Below are 19,567 nucleotides of genomic sequence, written 5' to 3'. Positions count from 1 at the left end.
TGTAATCACCAGCCATCCTGAAACTGATCAAGCCTCACCCCAAGAGCTATGCCCATGACCTTTGCCTTATTTTAACACAAAGATCTCTCCAGGAGGAGCTTAGGCCTCCTTATGTGGAAGCCTGTTCTCCAACTGAGCCTGTGCAAGCGAACACCCGCCTCTCCCTTTTGAATATTCATTCCCCAACCAAATAAAAGTTCCTCTTTCCCTTTGTACGGGGATGCAATGACTTTGGAAATGATTCCTCATGGCCTCCTATTTGCTACAAGTACACTTTACTTTTTGAGACAACTTCCACTGGTGTAGAGTCTTATTTAACTCACCAGGAGGTGAGCCCACTTGGTTCGGTATCAGCAGCTGTACTTTATCAAGAGGATCCTTGAGAAATGTCTCTGAGAATTAACTTTCCAGTCCTTCCCATGGGCGCATCATTGCCCTTCAAGCTGATTTTAGTAACTCTTCATGTTACTAGGATAACTTCATATTCCTGCAGTTTCCTTTCAATTAAGATTTTGTTTGGCTGCATGTAGCACATTTGACTGTAGTGGCTTAGCCAAATGGGTTCAATTTGCTCACACAACAACAAATCCAGGGGCCATCATCCAGGGTAGGCATGACAGCTCCATGACAAAACTAGAGACCTGGGCTCCCTCTGTTTTCCTACTCGACCATCCTTTGCATGTCTCTCTCATCCTCATGACTGCAAAATGGCTGCTCTGCCTACAGGCATAGCATTTGCATCCTAGACAAGAAGATGAGGGAGGCTATGGGCCAAGGACAAAGACAAAAGATGAGACTGTCATTTTTGAAAGAGCTATCCCAGAAGCCTTAAGCAGTGACCTCTGCTGACATCTCATTTTCCAGAACTGGGATACATTGTCATTCCTATTTGCAAGGATTCAGGGCAGATGAGCATATTTAGCAGGGCTCTTTGTGACCAGACTGGGTTTGGTTAATAAAGATGGAGGGAAGGACGGAGACTGAGTAGAAACTAGCAGTGTTTGCCATACTTAGCAATTCAGGTGAAAATATCTTGAAAAAAGCCGTAAAAATGAGGAATACTCAATACTGATTCTGTTACAGGCAAAGAAATTAAAATGCATGGTATATATAATGCTGTAACAATAATATTGCAAATAAGAAATTATCTGTAATTCTATCTTCCTAAAGAAACTACATTTCCATTTTTCTATGCTTCATTCTGGTCCCACTGAATATGCAATCATAATTTTTATATACCTTCAATCCTGAATAAATTAAATTTTATATTCTTTACTTTTTCACTTAATATAGCATAAGCATTTTAATACCTCGCTACCCAATCTTCTAAACATTCATTTAAAAGAGCTACAGTGTATTCCAGTAGCTTGATATGCCATTTATTTATTTATTTAAGTCTATAATGTCAGACATTTAGATTATTTCCACTTTTAAAAGATAATTTAGAAAATGTCACAAGGACCATTTTCTTGTATATTGACTTTTATTTCTTTAGGACACATATTTTATGGAAACATTTCAATAAGATGAACTACAGGTTGAAGCATATGAGCATTTTTATGGTTCTTGCGAAAGGAACCATGTTATTTTTGAGAAAAGTTTTTACTAATTTATACTTTTATTGTCACTGCATCTGTTTCCCTTTAAACATATTGAGAGAGAGAGAAAGAAAAAGAAAGAAAAGAAAAAAATAAAGAAAAAGAAGGAAGGAGAGAAAGAAAGAAGGAAAGAGAAAGAGAAATAAAGAAAGAGAAAGAAAGAAAAAGAAAGGTGACAGGTATACGATTGAATTAGCTCTGCCCTCTTGTGGTAAATCTTAAAATTTCAGGGAAGGCTTTTTCTGTCTCAAGGGCTTATTTTTAGAATGTTGTGGAGTAATGCTGTTCTCATCAGCCACCCATCTTTTCAAATAGAAGGTACAGACATCAGTATTAGTTGTACAGACTCAAAGAATAGGAATGATTTGGGCTTGAAGTTCACAATGTTAACAAAGAAATTACCTTACAACAGATCTGTACAGAAGCAGGTAAATTCTTGTTGTAGTTGTCAGGTACTTGTGGGTATTGCCTGGGAAGCAATCTTCTGAAGAGGACAGTCCTTAAATGATGATTTAAAGGAGGGAGCACATGCGGTTGAAGACTGAGAGATTTTTTTTTTTTTTTTTAAATCCAGAGGAAACAATAGGGACCGTCTAGCCCCATTATTTTATTTCACAAGTGAGGAGACTGAGGATCAGAACAGTGAAGCGACACAGAAGAAAGCAGAATTATTAGGTGGTATGGCACCTTGGCAGTGCGATTTACATCTGTGGCATAAATTAGTCTGCTTAAAATCATTGAAATGGTGGAATTCAAAAGGCTCTTAAAAAAGTCCATTTCGGTCCACTCAACTTAGTGGTGGAATCAGTGCCTCTGACCTAATACACACGAAGTGCTCGGCACAGTGCAGGAGCACAGCAACCATCTGAAACTGGTAACTCGTAAACGTTACTGCTAGATGCTTGGCCCGGTTCTGAGTGCTTTACCTAGATAAACTCTTTCAGGCCTCACAACCACCCTATGATGTAGATCCTATTTTTAATCCCATTTTATAGATGAGGGACCTGAGGCCTAGAGAGGTTAAGTGACTTGCTATGGTCACACAGCTCTAAGGGGCAGGTCCAAGATTTAACCCCAGGAAGCCTGGCTCTGACATCTGAGTCCTTACTGTCTCCCTAACCTGCCTTTCATGACTCACCAGCGCTCAGGCTAGAAGCCGGTTTTCTGGCTACTACATGACACACTGTATCTTCTCTGTTATGTACTTCTCTGTCTTGTGCTGGAAAACAGGAGAAGGTCTCCTCAGATCTTTTTAGACGAGTAACAATGTAACTTTAGTGAGAGTCCATTTGTTATGAAAAGTGAAGTAATTGTTGCAACATAGGAGTAAATAATTTGTTTTCTACCTAGTCATAATAGTGGAGAACGAGATATGCCAGTGATCTTTTTCTTATCAATAGCAGACCCAGGGCAAGGTAAAGAGACTCCTTTTTCATTTAAAAGTCAACTAAGACTTGCTGAGTGTCTTTGTAGCAAAAGCGCTGAGGTTACCTTGATGAGTAAAGCACATGGGATCCCTGCCCTCAAGGAGCTTACATTCTTTTTTTGTGTGTGAAGAAGATTAGCCCGGAGCTAACATCTGTCACCAATCCTCCTCTTTTTGCTGAGGAAGACTGGCCCTGGGCTAACATCCTTGCCCATCTTCCTCCACTTTATATGGGACGCCACCACAGCATGGCTTGACAAATGGTGTGGCCATGCGCGCCCTGGATCCGAACCCCGGGCCACTGCAGCAAAGTGCGCACACTTAACCACTACGCCACTGGGCCAGCCCCAGGAGCTTACGTTCTTAAGGAAGAAATGAGTATCAATTAATTGATCACAAAGGCAAATGTAATAATTGCTATAAAAAAAGAAGGATATATGAGAGAGTATAATAGCATGTTCTGTCTTAATATGGAAGGTTGGATAAGGTTTTCTGAGGAAGTAACAGTTCAGGAGGAAGAGCATTTCAGGAGGAGGGAATATGATGCCATTAAGGAACTGAAAGAAGGTGACTACAGCTGGAGCACTAGAGAGCAGAAGGGTACAAGGTGAAATGAAGTGTAGGTGATGGACAGATCATACAAAGCTTTTGGATTTGTGAATGGTTTTGGTCTTTCCCTCAAGGGCAGCGAGGAAGGATTGAAGGGCTTCAAGCTTTGTGTGTGTGTGTGTGTGTGTGTGTGTTTCAATCTTGCTATAGTCTGGATTGGAAAGAAGCATTGGTGAGAGTATGGCTAGGAGATGTCCTTCCAGTACTGGATGGGGAGATAATGTTTTGGATCAAAGTAGAGGAAACAAATGTAAGTGGATTTAATAGATATTTAGGAGGTAAAGTTGACAAGATTTGCTAATGGATCTGATATGGCAGGTGAAAGAAGGGGGTTATCAAGGAAGACTTTGGGTTTCTTGGAATGCAACTCAATGGATGGTGCCATCCTTTATCGAGATAAAGAATATTGGACGAGTCTGGGGAATGGGATGTCAGAGCTCCTTTTTGGACTTCAAGTAGTAAATACAAGGAAGTAGTTGGGTTTGTGAAACTAGAGCTTAAAAGAGAGCAGGGGATAAAAACTTCAGAGTCATTAAAATACAAATGGTTATGGGTGAGATTGCTGAGAGAGAGAGTATGTATAGTAAGAAGAGGGTCTGGATGAGTGTGGAAGAACTCTAACATTTAATGGCCAGATAAAGGAAGTTGAGCTTGCAAAAGAGCCAGAGAAGGAGTTGAAAGGTAGGGAAAAACTAAGGAGTGGTGTCACAGAGGCTGCAGAAGGAACATTTTCAAAAAGAGGGGAGTAATCAACTGTATCAACCATACTAAAAGGTCCTGAAAGGTAAGGCTGAAAATGTCCACTGGTTTTAGCTACATGGAGGTGTTAGATGATCTTAGCAAGAAAGTTTCAGTGGAGTGAGGGTGATGGAAGCCAGATTAGACTGTGTTAAGGAGAGAAGATAAGGAAAGGAAGATGGGAGAGTGGAAAGGTTGCTGAGTTAGTCAAGGTTCTCCAGAGAAACAGAACCCATTGGATATGTATATATATACACATACACACTTGTCAGCCTCCATAATCTTGTGAGCCAATTCCTTACAATAAATCTCTTTAGTAATCTGTATAAGTCTCTATATATGTATATTTATATATAGACATCTGAGGTATGTTTATGCCTAATATAATCACTTTCTCTTTATATAAAACAGTCTTACTTTTCTCTCCCTTTAGTCTGCTTACAAAAAATAAATGCAAAGAGATATTTAAATAGTTAAAGGTAAACATTTTAGTGGCAATCCTGAGCAGTTCTCAATATATATACCATCATATGCAGGTCCCTGAATTGAATGAATTTAGGTTTAAATAATATTTTTATGTTCCATTTCATCAGTTTGAGAAAGCAAAGGTTTACAACATAATTTTGTTATTAAACAAAATCCTTCAGTTGGATTTGCAGATCAGAAAAAATTATTTGGATTTAGTTTAGAGTCAATAAGTTTATATACACTTATAAAGAGATTTATTATAAGGAATTGGCTGACCTGATTATGGAGGCTGACAAGTCCCAAGAGCTGCAGGGTGAGTCTGCCAGTTGGAGATCCAGGAGAACCCGTTCCAGTCTAAATGTTGGCAGGCTCGAGACCCAGGAAAAGTTGATGTTTCAGTGAGAGTCTGAAAGCAGGAAAAAGCTAATGTCCCAATTCAAAGGCAGTCAGGTGGGAGGAATTCTCTCTTGCTTGGGGGAAGGTCAAACTTGTTGTTCTATTCAACCCTTCAACTGATTGGATGAGGCCCATTAAGGGGGGTAATCTGCTTTACTGGATTTCAATGTTAATCTCATCCAAAAGCATCCTAACAGACACACCCAGAATAATATTTGACCAAATATCTGGATACCTGGCCCAGTTAAGTTGACACTTAAAATTAACCAACACAGTTGCTGCTGAGAGGTCAAACAAGATGAGATTAGAAAATATCCACTAGATTAATTGACGTGGTAGAGAGATGCAGACAGAAGTCATGCTAGAGAAGGCTGAAGAGTGTATGCGAGATGATGTTCTATAAATGTTTCATTTGGGACATTTTGTTATGAAGGAGAGGGAAATGAGAATGTCAGAGAGAGAGATGAGCTTGAGGGATTCTTTGTTTGTTTGTTTGTTTCTTTCTTTTTTAATGGTAGAGAATTAAAAATATTTTGAAGGAGAAGATCAACCAAAAATAAAAAGGATAATAAATATTACAAAGTGCTTGAAGAGGTAAGAGAGGATTAGATCCTTGACTTCTTCGCCTTTCTATCAAATCTCAATTCATAACCAATGAGAATATCCAGGACTCTTACTCTACTAAACATTATTTTCATCACCACCATCATTAGCATCATCAAGAGCATTTATAAATTTCCAAATGGCATAAAGTGCTCTAAAAAGAAACATCATTTTTATTCCTTTCTGCTCTATCTCAAACCCTGGCTGGAAGGGACAATTCAGCCTGGTCTGCCTTAGAGAGCATACACACAGCTGAAAGGAGTGCAGAGTTTTTTTGCTCATCTGGAGAAATTTCTGTTTTCATTTTATTTACCAAGCCAACACCATGTTCAGGAATAATGAAGATCGTAAAAGTCCATTCTGAAGATGTTATAATTTCAAATATGAAGAGTTGAGCTACTAGGGTTTTATGAACCTTTGTGCTCAATATTAAAAACATAGATAAAAGGTAAAATTTGCTTTCATTTTGTTTAATTTCTTTGCTCTCAACATTTATTGAAGAAGTATTTATGGAGCATCTACCAGATGTTAGCATTGTGCCTGGTACTAGGAATGGAACAGCGAATAAGAAACACTTCCTGCTTTCAAAGGATTTGTAGTCAGGTGTGACTAGGATAAATACAAACAAAGAAGTCCCTTGGAAGTAGTAGGCATTATTCATGTTGAGTATATGGTGCTATATAAGCACATAGAAGGGGCTCTGGTCTTGGAGGGTCTGGGAAGGCTTCTCTTAAGATGTAATTTGGAAATTGAGACCTGAAAATGACTAGAATTCAGGTGAAGGGAGCAGGGAGAGGAAAGAGAATTTTTATAGAGGAAACAACCTTGGCAACAAGTCGTGGGGGAAGTAAATCTTGGTGCGTTCAGGGTCACCTCAAGTTGTTTTTTATGGCTGTAGCATAGGATGTAAGGAGGAAGTGGCAAGAGATGAGGCTGAAGCAAGCAGGGTGTAGTCTGGGAAAGTTGAGGCCATAACAGTAGCAAATGCTTCTTTAGTACTTACCTGAGCTGGGTTTTATGCATAATGATGCATTTAATTCTTATAAAAGCTCTAAGGTTGGGAATATCATTGTCTCCACCAAGTAGATGAGGAAGTATAGTGAGGTGCAGTAACTTGCCCAAAGTCACACTCTGACTAGTTAGGCTAGTAAGGGTGAAGAAGGAAGTCAAGCAGTCTGTGCACAGAGTGTGCTCTGACCACTGCACCACACAGCCTCTCAAAGACAAAGCCTTAGGGAGAGAATCAGACTGTGTTCTGAGCACAGAGGTGACATGTGGCCAGAACTGTGCTCTTGAAAGATCATTGAGTGTACTCTGGAAAACGGAATGTATATGGGCAAGTCTGGAGGCAAGGGGAGCACAGAAAATCAAAGCTGGTTGGGAGGAGGGAGGATGGGAGTCCTGACTAAGAATTTAACCTGGAGTAATGTAAAGAAAATTCTGAAATTTCAAATATTCTGTTGTATATTTGAATCATTAGGTGCACAAATCCAAAGTAGACGGCTCTTGGAAAAGGAAGTCAGTAAGATGGCCGAATAAGACATCCTTTACTAGTATCCCACCTCTGTGACAACAATTTGGCACCCATCCATGGACAAAAGTGCCTTTGTGGGAACTGTGGGATCCAGGTAGGAGATTGTGAAACCTTGCTGCAGTCTAAGAATGAGAACCGTTTTGAGATGACAGGCCTGCGCCTAGACAGCTGACTCACTGACTGTGGTCCAGGCTATGGACCCGGAAAGAGCTCTGTACCCATAAGGACTCATGTGCAGCCCTGTTTAGCTTTAGTTCTGTCACCAGCACTTTATGCCAAGGGACCCAGGAGGAGTCTTGTGCACCTGTGCTTCCGGTAATAGGCATTCAAACATAGCAGAGGACCCTGAAGTGGCTCATGAACTGACTCCAACCCCCCCCAGCTGCAATCTGTGAGCCCCTGGAGAACATTGACTTAGTCAATCATTCACGATGAGAAAGCTGTTGTGGAATTCCAGGAGTTCAGCGGAGAAGTTCTGGCACACCGTTGGAGCAAAAAAATCTGAGATTAGATACAGTGGAGAGGGTAAGAGGAAGAGAGTCCTAATGATTCCACCGAAAACTGTTAGAACTAATCAACAAATTCAGTAAAGTTGCAGGGTATAAAATCAACAGATAGAAATCAGTTGCGTTTCTATACACTAAAAATGAAACATCTGAAAAAGAAATAAAGAAAACAATCCTTTTTACAATAGTCTCAAAAACAATAAAATACTTAGGAATAAATTTAACTAAGTGGGTGAAAATCTATACACTGAAAACTATGACTTTGATGAAAGAAATTGAAGAAGATGTAAATGGAAAGATATATTCGTGAATTGGAAGACTTAATATTGTTAAAATGTCCATACTATCCAAAGCCATCTATGGATTCAATGCAATCCCTGTCATAATTCCAACAGCATTTTTCACAGAAATAGAAAAAAATCAATCCTAAAATTTGTATGGAACCACAAAAGACTCCAAATATCCAAAGCAATCCTGAGAAGGAAGAACAAAACTGGAGGCCTCACACTTCCTGATTTCAAACTGTATTACAAAGCAGTCATAATGAAAATATTATGATATTGGCATAAAACCAGACACACAACTCAATGGAACAGAATAGAAAGCCAGAAATAAACCCACACATATACGGTCAACTTATTTTAACAAAGGCTCCAAGAACATACAATGGGGAAAGAATTGTCTCTTCAATACAGGTTGTTGAGAAAACTGGACATCCGCATGCAAAAGAATAAAAATGGACCTTATCTTATACCATATATAAAAACCAACTCAAAATGGATTAAGGACTTAAACGTAAGACCTGAAAACTGTAAAACTTTTAGAAGAAAACATAAGGGGTAATCTCCTTGACGTGGGTCTTGGCGATGACTTTTTGGATGTGACACCAAAAGCAAAGGCAGCAAAAGCAAAAACAAATAAATGGGACTACGTCAAAGTAAAAAGCTTCTGCAAAGCAAAAGAAACAATCAACAGAGTGAAAAGGCAATCTATAGAAGGGACAAAATATTTGCAAATCATATATCTGTTAAGGGTTTAGTACTCAAAATATATAACAAACTCATACAACTCAGTAGCAGAAATACCAAACAATCCGATGAAAAGTGGGCAGAGGACCTGAATAGACATTCTTCCAAAGAAGACATACAAAGGGCCAACAAGTACATGAAAAGATGCTCAACATCATTAATCATGAAGAAAATGCAAATCAAAACTACAATGACATATCACCTCATACTGTTAGGATGGTTATAATCAAATAGACAAGAGATAACAAGTGTTTTCAAGGATGTGGAGAAAAGTGAAACCTTGTGTGCTGTTGATGTGAATGTAAATTGGTAGACCCACTGTGGGAAACAGGATGGAGTTTCCACCAAAAATTAAAAATAGAACCACCATATGATCCAGCAATCCCACTTCTTTGTGTACATCCAAAGGAAGTGAAATCAGGATGTCGAAGATATATCTGTATGCCCATGTTCATTGCAGCGTTACTCACGTTAGCCAAGATATGGAAACAACCTAAGTGTCCACTGATGGTTGAGTGGATAAAGAAGATGTAGTACATATATATAATGGATATTATACAGCCATGAGAAATAAGGAAATTCTGCCATTTGTGACAACTCATAATGACCTTGAGGATGTTATGCCAAGTGACATAAAAAGTCAGTCAGAGAAATACAAATACTGTGTGATCTCACTTATGTTTGGAATCTAAAAAAACCAAACTCATAGAAACAGAGAGTAGAATGATGGCTGCCAGAAACTGGAGGATGGGGAAATGGGGAGATGTTGGTCAAAGGGTACAAACTTCCAGTTACAAGATGAAAAAGTTCTGAGGCTCTAATATACAGCATGATGACTATAGTTAACAATACTGTATTATATACTTGAAAGTTGCTAAGAGAGTAGATCTCAAATGTTAACCACACACACAAAATAATGGTAATTATGTCAGATGATGGAGGTGTTAACTAACCCTGCTGTGGTAATCATTTCACAATATATACATGTGTATCAAATCGTCTCTTTGTACACCTTAAACTTATGCAATGTTATATGTCAATTATATCCTAATAAAGCTGGAAAAAACCTAACAAAGTAGATGTTTCTTTGTTTAGTGGGGCCTGTTAATGACTTCTTGGGTCTACACAGATAGACCTGGATGGTGGGAGGGGTAAAGCTATACCACTACTATTCTGAATAAAAACACCACAAGCATTGGGAGGCTGTACATAAGCAGTAGGGTATTGGTGAGGGGGCAGACAGGCACTAGAGATTGACGGCGCTAGAGAGCCTGCAGAGGGACAGGCCAGGGAGGATTTCCCTGTAGAGATGGAGAACGGCAGATACATTTTGGGAACTCTGATGCCCACTTTAAATTTGAGGTTGGTTTATTTTCTGTAATATCTTCCCCTAAATTTTCAGAGCTGGTCTGGCCAATTATACTGATTCCATTGCTTGGACCAGTAGTACTTTGGAGAAGAAAGGAAGGTGCGGGGCGGGATGAGGGCTGACGTGGGACTGCATATGGCTCTGGCAGAAGGTAAAGCAGAGATGTAGGGTGTGGTGAGAGCTGACTCAAGAGTGGACATGGGTCGTATATACTAGACGAAGGGGACCCTTGAAAGATGGGGAGGCAGACACAGGGGTAACTTAAGCAATAACAATAAAAGGTTGATAATTATTCTAGTGGAGGAAGTGAGGATTTCCTTGGAAGAACATAGCAGAAGCATATAAATTATTCTAGGCCATAGTTTTACTTGAATGGTGTACACTGGCTTAAAAATCGTCACAGTTTAATGAGAGCAAAAAGGTGAAAACAAATGAAGCTATGAGAACTAACATCAAATAGATACACAAACAATTATGGTGGCAAAGAGTCAATGGGACATTTTGAATGACAAAAGCTAGGTGCTCTCAGGGAAAGCTTCAGGAAGTAAGAGGCACAGAGGAAGTTGAGTTTTCCAGGTGCCTATGGCCCTCCACCTCAAGACTCTTGGAGGAAGTAGGATGGAAACAATGATTTGAGGAAGACCAAGTGGTGTGTGGAGAAGAGGGACCAAGGTGTTCCAAGTGGCGGGATAGGGGTGTTTGTAGTCAAAGAGAAGTCACGCAGGAGGAGGAGTAAGCTCAGTTCACCAACCGGAGTACGCTGGGAGAAATATCCAGCTTATGCACTCCGCGGGCCTACTATGTGCCAGGCTCTGAACTACATTTTTTATACACATTCTCTCATTATCTCCTCTCAGTCACCCAGTGAGCTGTGCACTATTATCCTCTTTTACAGATGGAGAGATTGAGGTCCAGAGATGAGAAGTAAGTTTTCCAATTTACACAACTGGTAATTGGTTGAGGTTTTAAATGGCAAATCCTGTTCAAATCCAAACCCCACTCCTAGAGCCCTCACGCCAGTTAGAGGAGGCACCCAAGGACAGGGGAACAACAACGTTTCTAATATCAGCACATGAATGGCATGTGTCAATCTGCTGGGCTCGCACTTAATTCTGTCAAGTCCTGATTGAGGTACAGAACACTGTGATAAATCAAGTCATTCTCATTTAGTAGATTGGAAGACTGAGGTACATAAGGTTCAGCCCCTATTGTAAAGAAAACGAGCAGCCAAACCAGTATTAGGATTTTGCTCATTTCTGGTGTAGATTATTTAATTCTGTTGCATACTCTGCAGAATTAAGTTTCTGTGCACTTAATTGTTTTTGGTCTCAGAAGAAATTTATCTATGAATAACAACTACAGAATGCAGCTCGTGAATAATAAAGTGAGAGAGTTTGTTTTCCAGTTGTTTTATTCCATTGCTGTTCAGCTTACAGGGAGGTCAAGGGAGCAAGGATTTCAGACTGATTATGATAGAGCATACTGAATAATGCAGGCAGTGGTTGTATTACTCATGAGGAAACTCTTGCATTGGATCCTTTCAAAGGTAGATTTTAAACAATATCCTCAATGATTTACCTATAGATTTTTAAAAAGCTCATTTAATAATGCTATTTTGGGGGGCTGGCCCAGTGGCATAGTGGTTAAGTTTGCACATTCTGCTTCGGTGGCCTGGGGTTCGCCAATTCAGATCCTGGGCGTGGACCTACTCACTGCTCATCAAGCCATGCTGAGGTGGTGTCCCACATAGAACTAGAAGGACCTATAACTAGGATATACAACTATGTACTGGGGCTTTGGGGAGAAAAAAGAAAAAGAGGAAGATTGGCAACAGATGTTAGCTCAGGGCAAATCTTCCTAAAAAATAATGCTATTTTGGAGGGATTTTTTTCATTATCATTCAGCAATAGCCACATAAATGGCTTTCACTAATGGCTCAACATTTGAGTATATCTTGTATACCCACGAGCCTGGTGTACTCAAATCTGAATTTAGCACTAGAAGCCTGGTGCAAGGAGTTTGGGATTGATAGAGGCTGCTCTGAAGACCATATTTTAATTTTGTGGCTGAGAATATGGCTCATTGCCATTGCTTTAAGTATGTCCAGGAATACCATACAACTTGTTTCCTTCTCATTCAGGTTTTCTAGAAATCTTCCTGGGCTTCATTATGTCTGCTAAGAGGCAGGCAGGAGTGCTAAAACTCATCTATAAAGGCTGTAGGGGAGGAAGAACTATTCCTCTACCCTCTAGGTCCCTCTGGCTGGTCTAAGAATTAAATTGACATGAGACAGAATGTAACCAGGGCCCTCTAGGATCAGTTCAACTGACCTCATCTTATCAACAGAGTAATTAAGAGTAGTTTTTCAGGAACTGAGACTTCTTGTCCAGTTCAGGCCAGTTGAGACCACCAACTCACCAACTGGCCCTGTGCAAATGCCTGATAAGTGACATTTTTGATGTCAAAGGGCTGAAAACTCCACCATCAGATCATGCTAACACCACCATTTTGTGAACATGTGTCCTATGAAGAGGCATGAAGTATGACTATGTTTGTGCAGATCATCAATTACCTCACTTCTCCTTACCTCCAATCATCTATCTCCACACTTCAGACTGCCCTGCCTTTCATCCCATAAATTTTGCCCCAAGCATTGAATTGGAGAGACAGATCTAGGGGCAAGGTCTCCTTGCAGATGGATCTAGCAATAAAGCTATTTTCTTTTCCCAAAAGCTGATGCTGTAATAATTACCTTTTTAAATGTGCATTGGGTAGGAGAACCCCAATTTTGTGCAGTAACAAGAACAGCAGGAGAAAATCAAATAATGTTTAATAACATGTACACATGGGAGAAACCCAGGAAATCTTAACTCGCCAAAATGGCAGAAGCCACTACCCTAAACACCATCTTCAGCTAAGGACAAAGGAGGATGTTGGGGGTAGTGGTTTGGGACTTCAAAGGGGAGGAAGGCAATTCACGCAGATATGGAATAGCAAATGTTTGGTAAACAAATGTTGATCATGCCTTGCAAAGACAATGAGAGATGGAGAGGACTTTGATTAAATGGCCCTTGCTAGGTTCCTCCCTGTCTATCACACCTGGTTTATGTTATACTACAGTTATCTCACAATATTAGCTCCTTCCTGGAACAGGCCTTCTATCTAAAATTCTTTTAGGCAGTTAGGGGGAAGTCAAAGACTTTCTTTCAGATTCTTTTGTTCTTAAAAATAATCAGGCCAAAGAGACACACTTGGATGGCAAATTCTGATCCCTCAGAAGGCCAACCACTTTTATTCCTAATAAGAATATCTTACATTCCTTCTATAACTAGCATATTAAAAATAACATTCTGACTTGATGGTAACATAATGAAGAAAGAGATTGAATCTATTACCAGGTGAATGAATACAAATAGTTAAAAATGAGTTTTCTGTTTCGTTGTTCGGCTTCTGCTAGTTCAGAATTCCACTATCTGGAAAGACTTAACATTTGAGAAGTAAAGGCCCTGTTTTCTCACTATTTCATGGGGATTGCTATCACTTAACATGGACTTTTTGTACCTTCCTTCTCTTCCCGTGCCATGATTTAGGTTGCAGGAAGGAGAGCAGTAGTTTTAGAGGCATTATGATTATTTAAGTGTCATCTCTCTAGGTTTTGTATTATTCAGACAAATTATCCAGATTCTTGATTTTTTTCTTCTTTCACGTTGTCTGTTTTATTTTATTTTTATTTCACAGACTAATATACTTGATTTAAAGACTCCCACAAAAGTAGGCAATTACTACAATAGAGTAAGATAATTTATTAAAACCCTTGATCAGGGGGCGGAGTCAAGATGGCGGCGTAGGCAGACTAGGAACTCACCTCCTCCCGTGGACACAGCCAATTTACAACTACTCGTGGAAAAATTACCCCTGAGACAGAACTGAAAACTGCATAAGAGGAACTCCTGCAACAACGGATAATCCTAACTGAGGTGGAAGAGGCAGAGACTCCCTTCTGGAGAGGAAAAACGCCGCCTCCACAAGCCGCCAGCTTCACGGCCGCCGGGAGCAGCGCACAGGTACGCACCCTCCCTGGAGGCGCGGGGCCCTGAGCCGGGAGCGCCCCCGCTGTGGGCATTTTGTGGACCCAGCACAATCGAGACCAGCAGCATAATATCTGACTGTGCCTGCTACTAAAACACTGGGGAGCACCCCCAGAAAACCCGGGTCACAAAGAAACTAAAACTGGCTCTTAAAGGGCCCACGCACAAACTCACCCGTTTCAGAAAGCATCCTAAAATCACCAGAAAGAAAGGTGCACAGTGCTTCGGTGACAAGAGACTCACCTAATAGGCCCTGAGTGCATCTCGGTGAGGGGTGAGACCTCTCCAGGGACTGGGACATTGGCGGCGGCCACTGTTGTGGCCTGGTGTGAGCGTGCTGACACAGACGCCATTGGAGTTCTCCCTGAGACCTGCTAGCCCAGGGTCTGCTCCACCCGCTAGAGCACCGATTTAATCCAGCTCAGCCAGGGCAGGCAGCCCACCCTAGAGACTGGCCCCACCCAACAACAAGCCCTCAGGCAACGTGCGGGCCTGCATAGATTGGTGACTAGATTCTCTGCAGCCTGGCAACTGAGCTGACTTGAGCGGGGCAGGGTGTGCACAAGGAGCAGGTGGAGAGTGTGGGGTGGTGGCGGAGTGTGTGGGGCTCCCGCCGTGGAGAGACTGGGTCCGCTTGGGGAGGTCGGGGCGCTCACACGGGGCAGGACTGTGTTGACTGTGTGTGTGGACCTGTGGGAAACAGGGCTTGTCAGCTGCAGAAGACTTGTGCTTCTCAAAGACCCACATAGGAGGTTTGCCCCACCTTCCAAAGCCTGAAACAATTGGGTGCTCCTGTGCCTAAGGGCAGCCCCACCCAGCTGCAATCCTCAGAGAGCTGACAAGAGACCTAATAGGCTAGAGGTTTACAGCAATTGTAAGGCCCTGAGCCTAACAACCTGCCACACTGGGAGCCTACTCACTTAAAAGAAATACTGCAACACAAATGTGGTATTAGAACTTGCAGCCAACTGTGCTGGGGCTCCCCACACCTGATAAAGTAACTGAAGGGCCCACAACAACTACAAGCAGCTGAGCATTACAACAGCTGGCCAGGAGCATAACTCAGCCTCCCTGGGCGTGTATACGGAGAGCTAACAGGCCACAATAGGACACACGTAGCCCACATAGGGGCCACCCCTGGAACATTGAGAACTGAGGGAAGCACACTGGAAGCCTCCTAAGGCATCACTTACATAAGGTCACCTATCCAAGAGCAGGAGACGTAGCTGACCTACCTAATACATAGACACAAGCACAGGGAAAGAGGCAAAATGAGGAGGCAAAAGAATACATTCCAAGTAAGGGAACAGGACAAAACCCCAGAAAAGGAACTAAGTGAAACAGAAATGAGCAACCTACCCGACAGAGAGTTCAAACTAAGAGTGTTAAGGATGCTCACTGATCTGGGGAGAAGAATAGATGAACTCAGTGAGAATGTCAACAAAGAAATGGAAGATATAAAAAGAACCAATCAGAAATGAAGAATACAATACTGGAAATGAAAAATTCATTAGAGGGACTCAAAAGCAGAGTAGAGGATACAGAAGAACGGATCTGTGAGCTGGAAGAAAGACTAGAAGAAATTACCCAAGGTGAACAGGTAAAAGAGAAAAGAATTAAAAAGAGTGAGGACAGTCTAAGGGACCTCTGGGACAACATCAAGCGCACTAACATCCGTGTTATAGGTGTCCCGGAAGGAGAAGAGCGAGACAAGGGGGCAGAGAATCTATTTCAAGAAATAATAGATGAAAACTTCCCTAACCTAAGGAAGGAAACAGACATCCAGGTACAGGAGGCACAGAGAGCCCCAAACAAGATAAACCCAAAGAGGCCCACACCAAGACACATCATAATCAAAATGTCCAGAATTAAAGATAAAGAGAGAATCCTAAAAGCCGCAAGAGAATGTCAAGTTACATACAAAGGAAACCCCATAAGGCTATCAGCTGACTTCTCAGCAGAAACCTTACAGGCTAGAAGAGAATGGCATGATATATTTAAAGTGCTAAAAGCAAAAACTTACAGCCAAGAATACTCTACCCAGCAAGGTTATCGTTCAAAATGGAAGGAGAGATCAAAAATTTCCCAGACAAGCAAAAATTAAAGGAGTTTGTCACCAAGAAACCAGTGTTACAAGAAATGTTAAAGGGACTGATTTAAGGGGAAAAGAGAAGACCACAAATAGGAAAAATTATCTATTTCCACGATTAGAACGTAATGGATACAAATGCACAAAAAAGAGGTTAGATATGATATCAAAAACATAAAAGGAGGGAGGAGGGTAGTTAAAGAGTACAGCTTTCAAACTAAAGTGACCATCAATTCTGTATAGAAGAAGTAAGGAACAGAGAAGGACTACTAAAACACTGAGGGGAAAAAAAAAAAAAGTTAAAAAATGGCAGTAAGTACATACTTATCAATAGCTACATTAAACATCAATGGACTAAGTGCTCCAATTAAAAGGCATAGGGTGGCTGACTGGATTAAAAAACAAGACCCATATATATGCTGCATACAAGAGACACACTTCAGACCTAAAGACACTCACAAACTGAAAGTGAAGGGATGGAAAAAGATACTCCACGCAAATGGCAATGAAAAGAAAGCTGGGGTAGCAGTACTCATATCAGACAAAATAGACTTTAAAACAAAAACTGTAAAAACAGACAAAGAAGGGCATTACATAATGATCAAGGGAACAATCCAACAAGAGGATATAACACTTGTAAATATCTACGCACCCAATGTAGGTGCACCTAAATATATAAAGCAATTATTAACAGACATAAAAAGAGAAATAGACAGTAACACAATAATAGTAGGGGACTTTAACACTCCACTTACACCAACGGATAGATCATCCAAACAGAAGATCAATAAGGAAACATTGGCCTTAAACGACACACTAGAACAGATGGACCTAGTAGATGTATACAGAGCATTCCATCCAAAAACCGAAGAATACACGTTCTTTTCAAATGCACATGGAACATTCTCCAGGATTGATCACATATTAGGCCACAAAACGAGTCTCCATAAATTCAAGAAGATTGAAATAATACCAAGCATCTTTTCTGACCACAACGGTATGAAACTAGAAATCAACTACAGGAAGAAAATCAGAAAAGCCACAAATACATGGAGATTAAACAAAATGCTACTGAACAACGACTGGGTTAACGAAGAAATCAAAGAAGAAATCAAAAAATACCTGGAGACAAATGAAAATGAAAATACGACATGCCAGAATTTATGGGATACAGCAAAAGTGGTTCTAAGAGGGAAGTTTATAGCAATACAGGCCTATCTCAACAAACAAGAAAAATCTCAAATAAACAATCTAACAATGCACCTAAAGGAACTGGAAAAAGAAGAACAAACAAAGCCCAAAATCAGTAGAAGAAGGAAATAATAAAAATCAGAGCAGAAATAAATGAAATAGAGACCAAAAAACAATAGAAAAAATTAATAAAACCAAGAGCTGGTTCTTTGAAAAGATCAACACAATAGACAAACCTTTAGCTAGACTCACCAAGAAAAAAAGAGAGAAGGCACAAATAAGTAAAATCAGAAATGAAAGAGGAGAGGTTACAACAGACACCTCAGAAATACAAAAGATTATAAGAGAATACTGTGAAAAACTATATGCCAACCAATTTGACAATCTGGAAGAAATGGATAAATTCTTAGAATCATACAACCTTCCAAAACTGGATCAAGAAGAAGTAGAGAATTTGAATAGACCAATCACCAGTAAGGAGATCGAAACAGTAATCAAAAACCTCCCCAAAAATAAAAGTCCAGGACCAGATGGCTTCCCTGGTGAATTCTACCAAACATTCAAAGAAGACTTAATACCTATCCTTCTCAAACTCTTCCAAAAATTGAGGAGAGGGGAAGCTCCTAACTCATTCTCTGAAGCTGACATTACCCTGATACCAAAACCAGACAAGGTCAACACAAAAAAGAAAATTACAGGCCAATATCACTGATGAACATAGATGCGAAAATCCTCAACAAAATACTAGCAAATCGCATACAACAATACGTTAAAAAATTATACACCATGATCAAGTGGGATTTATTCCAGGTATGCAGGGATGGTTTAACATTCGCAAATCAATCAATGTAATACACCACATTAATAAAATGAAGAACAAAAATCACATGATCATCTCAATAGATGCAGAGAAAGCATTTGACAAGATCCAGCATCCATTTATGATAAAAACTCTGAATAAAATGGGTATAGAAGGAAAGTACCTCAACATAATAAAGACCATATATGAGAAACCCACAGCTAATATCATCCTCAATGGTGAAAAACTGAAAGCTATCCCTCTAAGAACAGGAACCAGACAAGGATGCCCACTGTCACCACTCCTATTTAACATAGTATTGGAAGTCTAGCCAGAGCAATCAGGCAAGAGAAAGAAATAAAAGGGATCCAAATTGGAAATGAAGAAGTGAAACTGTCACTATTTGCAGATGACATGATTTTATATATAGAAAACCCTAAAGAATCCACCAGAAAACTTTTAGAAGTAATAAACGAATATGGTAAAGTTGCAGGATACAAAATCAACATACAAAAATCAGTTGCATTTCTGTACACTAACAACGAAGTAGCAGAAAGAGAAATTAAGAATACCATCCCATTTACAATTGCAACAAAAAGAATAAAATACCTAGGAATAAACTTAACCAAAGAGGTGAAAGATCTGTACACCGAAAACTACAAAACATTTCTGAAAGAAATTGAAGAAGACACAAAGAAATGGAAAGATATTCCGTGCACTTGGATTGGAAGTATTAACATAATTAAGATGTCCATACTTCCTAAAGCCATCTATAGATTCAATGCAATCCCTATCAAAGTCCCAACAACATTTTTCACAGAAATAGAACAAAGAATCCTAAAATTTATATGGAACAACAGAAGACCCTGAATAGCTAAAGGAATCCTGAGAAAAAAGAACAAAGCTGGAGGTATCACACTCCCTGATTTCAAAATATACTACAAAGCTATAATAACCAAAACAGCATGGTACTGGCACAAAAACAGACACACAGATCAATGGAATAGAATCGAAAGCCCAGAAATAAACCCACACATCTATGGACAGCTAATCTTTGACAAAGGAGCCAAGAACATATAATGGGGATTAGAAAGTCTCTTCAACAAATGGTGTTGGGAAAACTGG

This window comes from Ceratotherium simum, chromosome 23 (assembly GCF_057802395.1).
Source record: "Ceratotherium simum simum isolate JZ-2026a chromosome 23, ASM5780239v1, whole genome shotgun sequence".
NCBI classification, from domain to species: Eukaryota; Metazoa; Chordata; class Mammalia; order Perissodactyla; family Rhinocerotidae; genus Ceratotherium; species Ceratotherium simum.
This window is presented reverse-complemented; position numbering follows the sequence as displayed.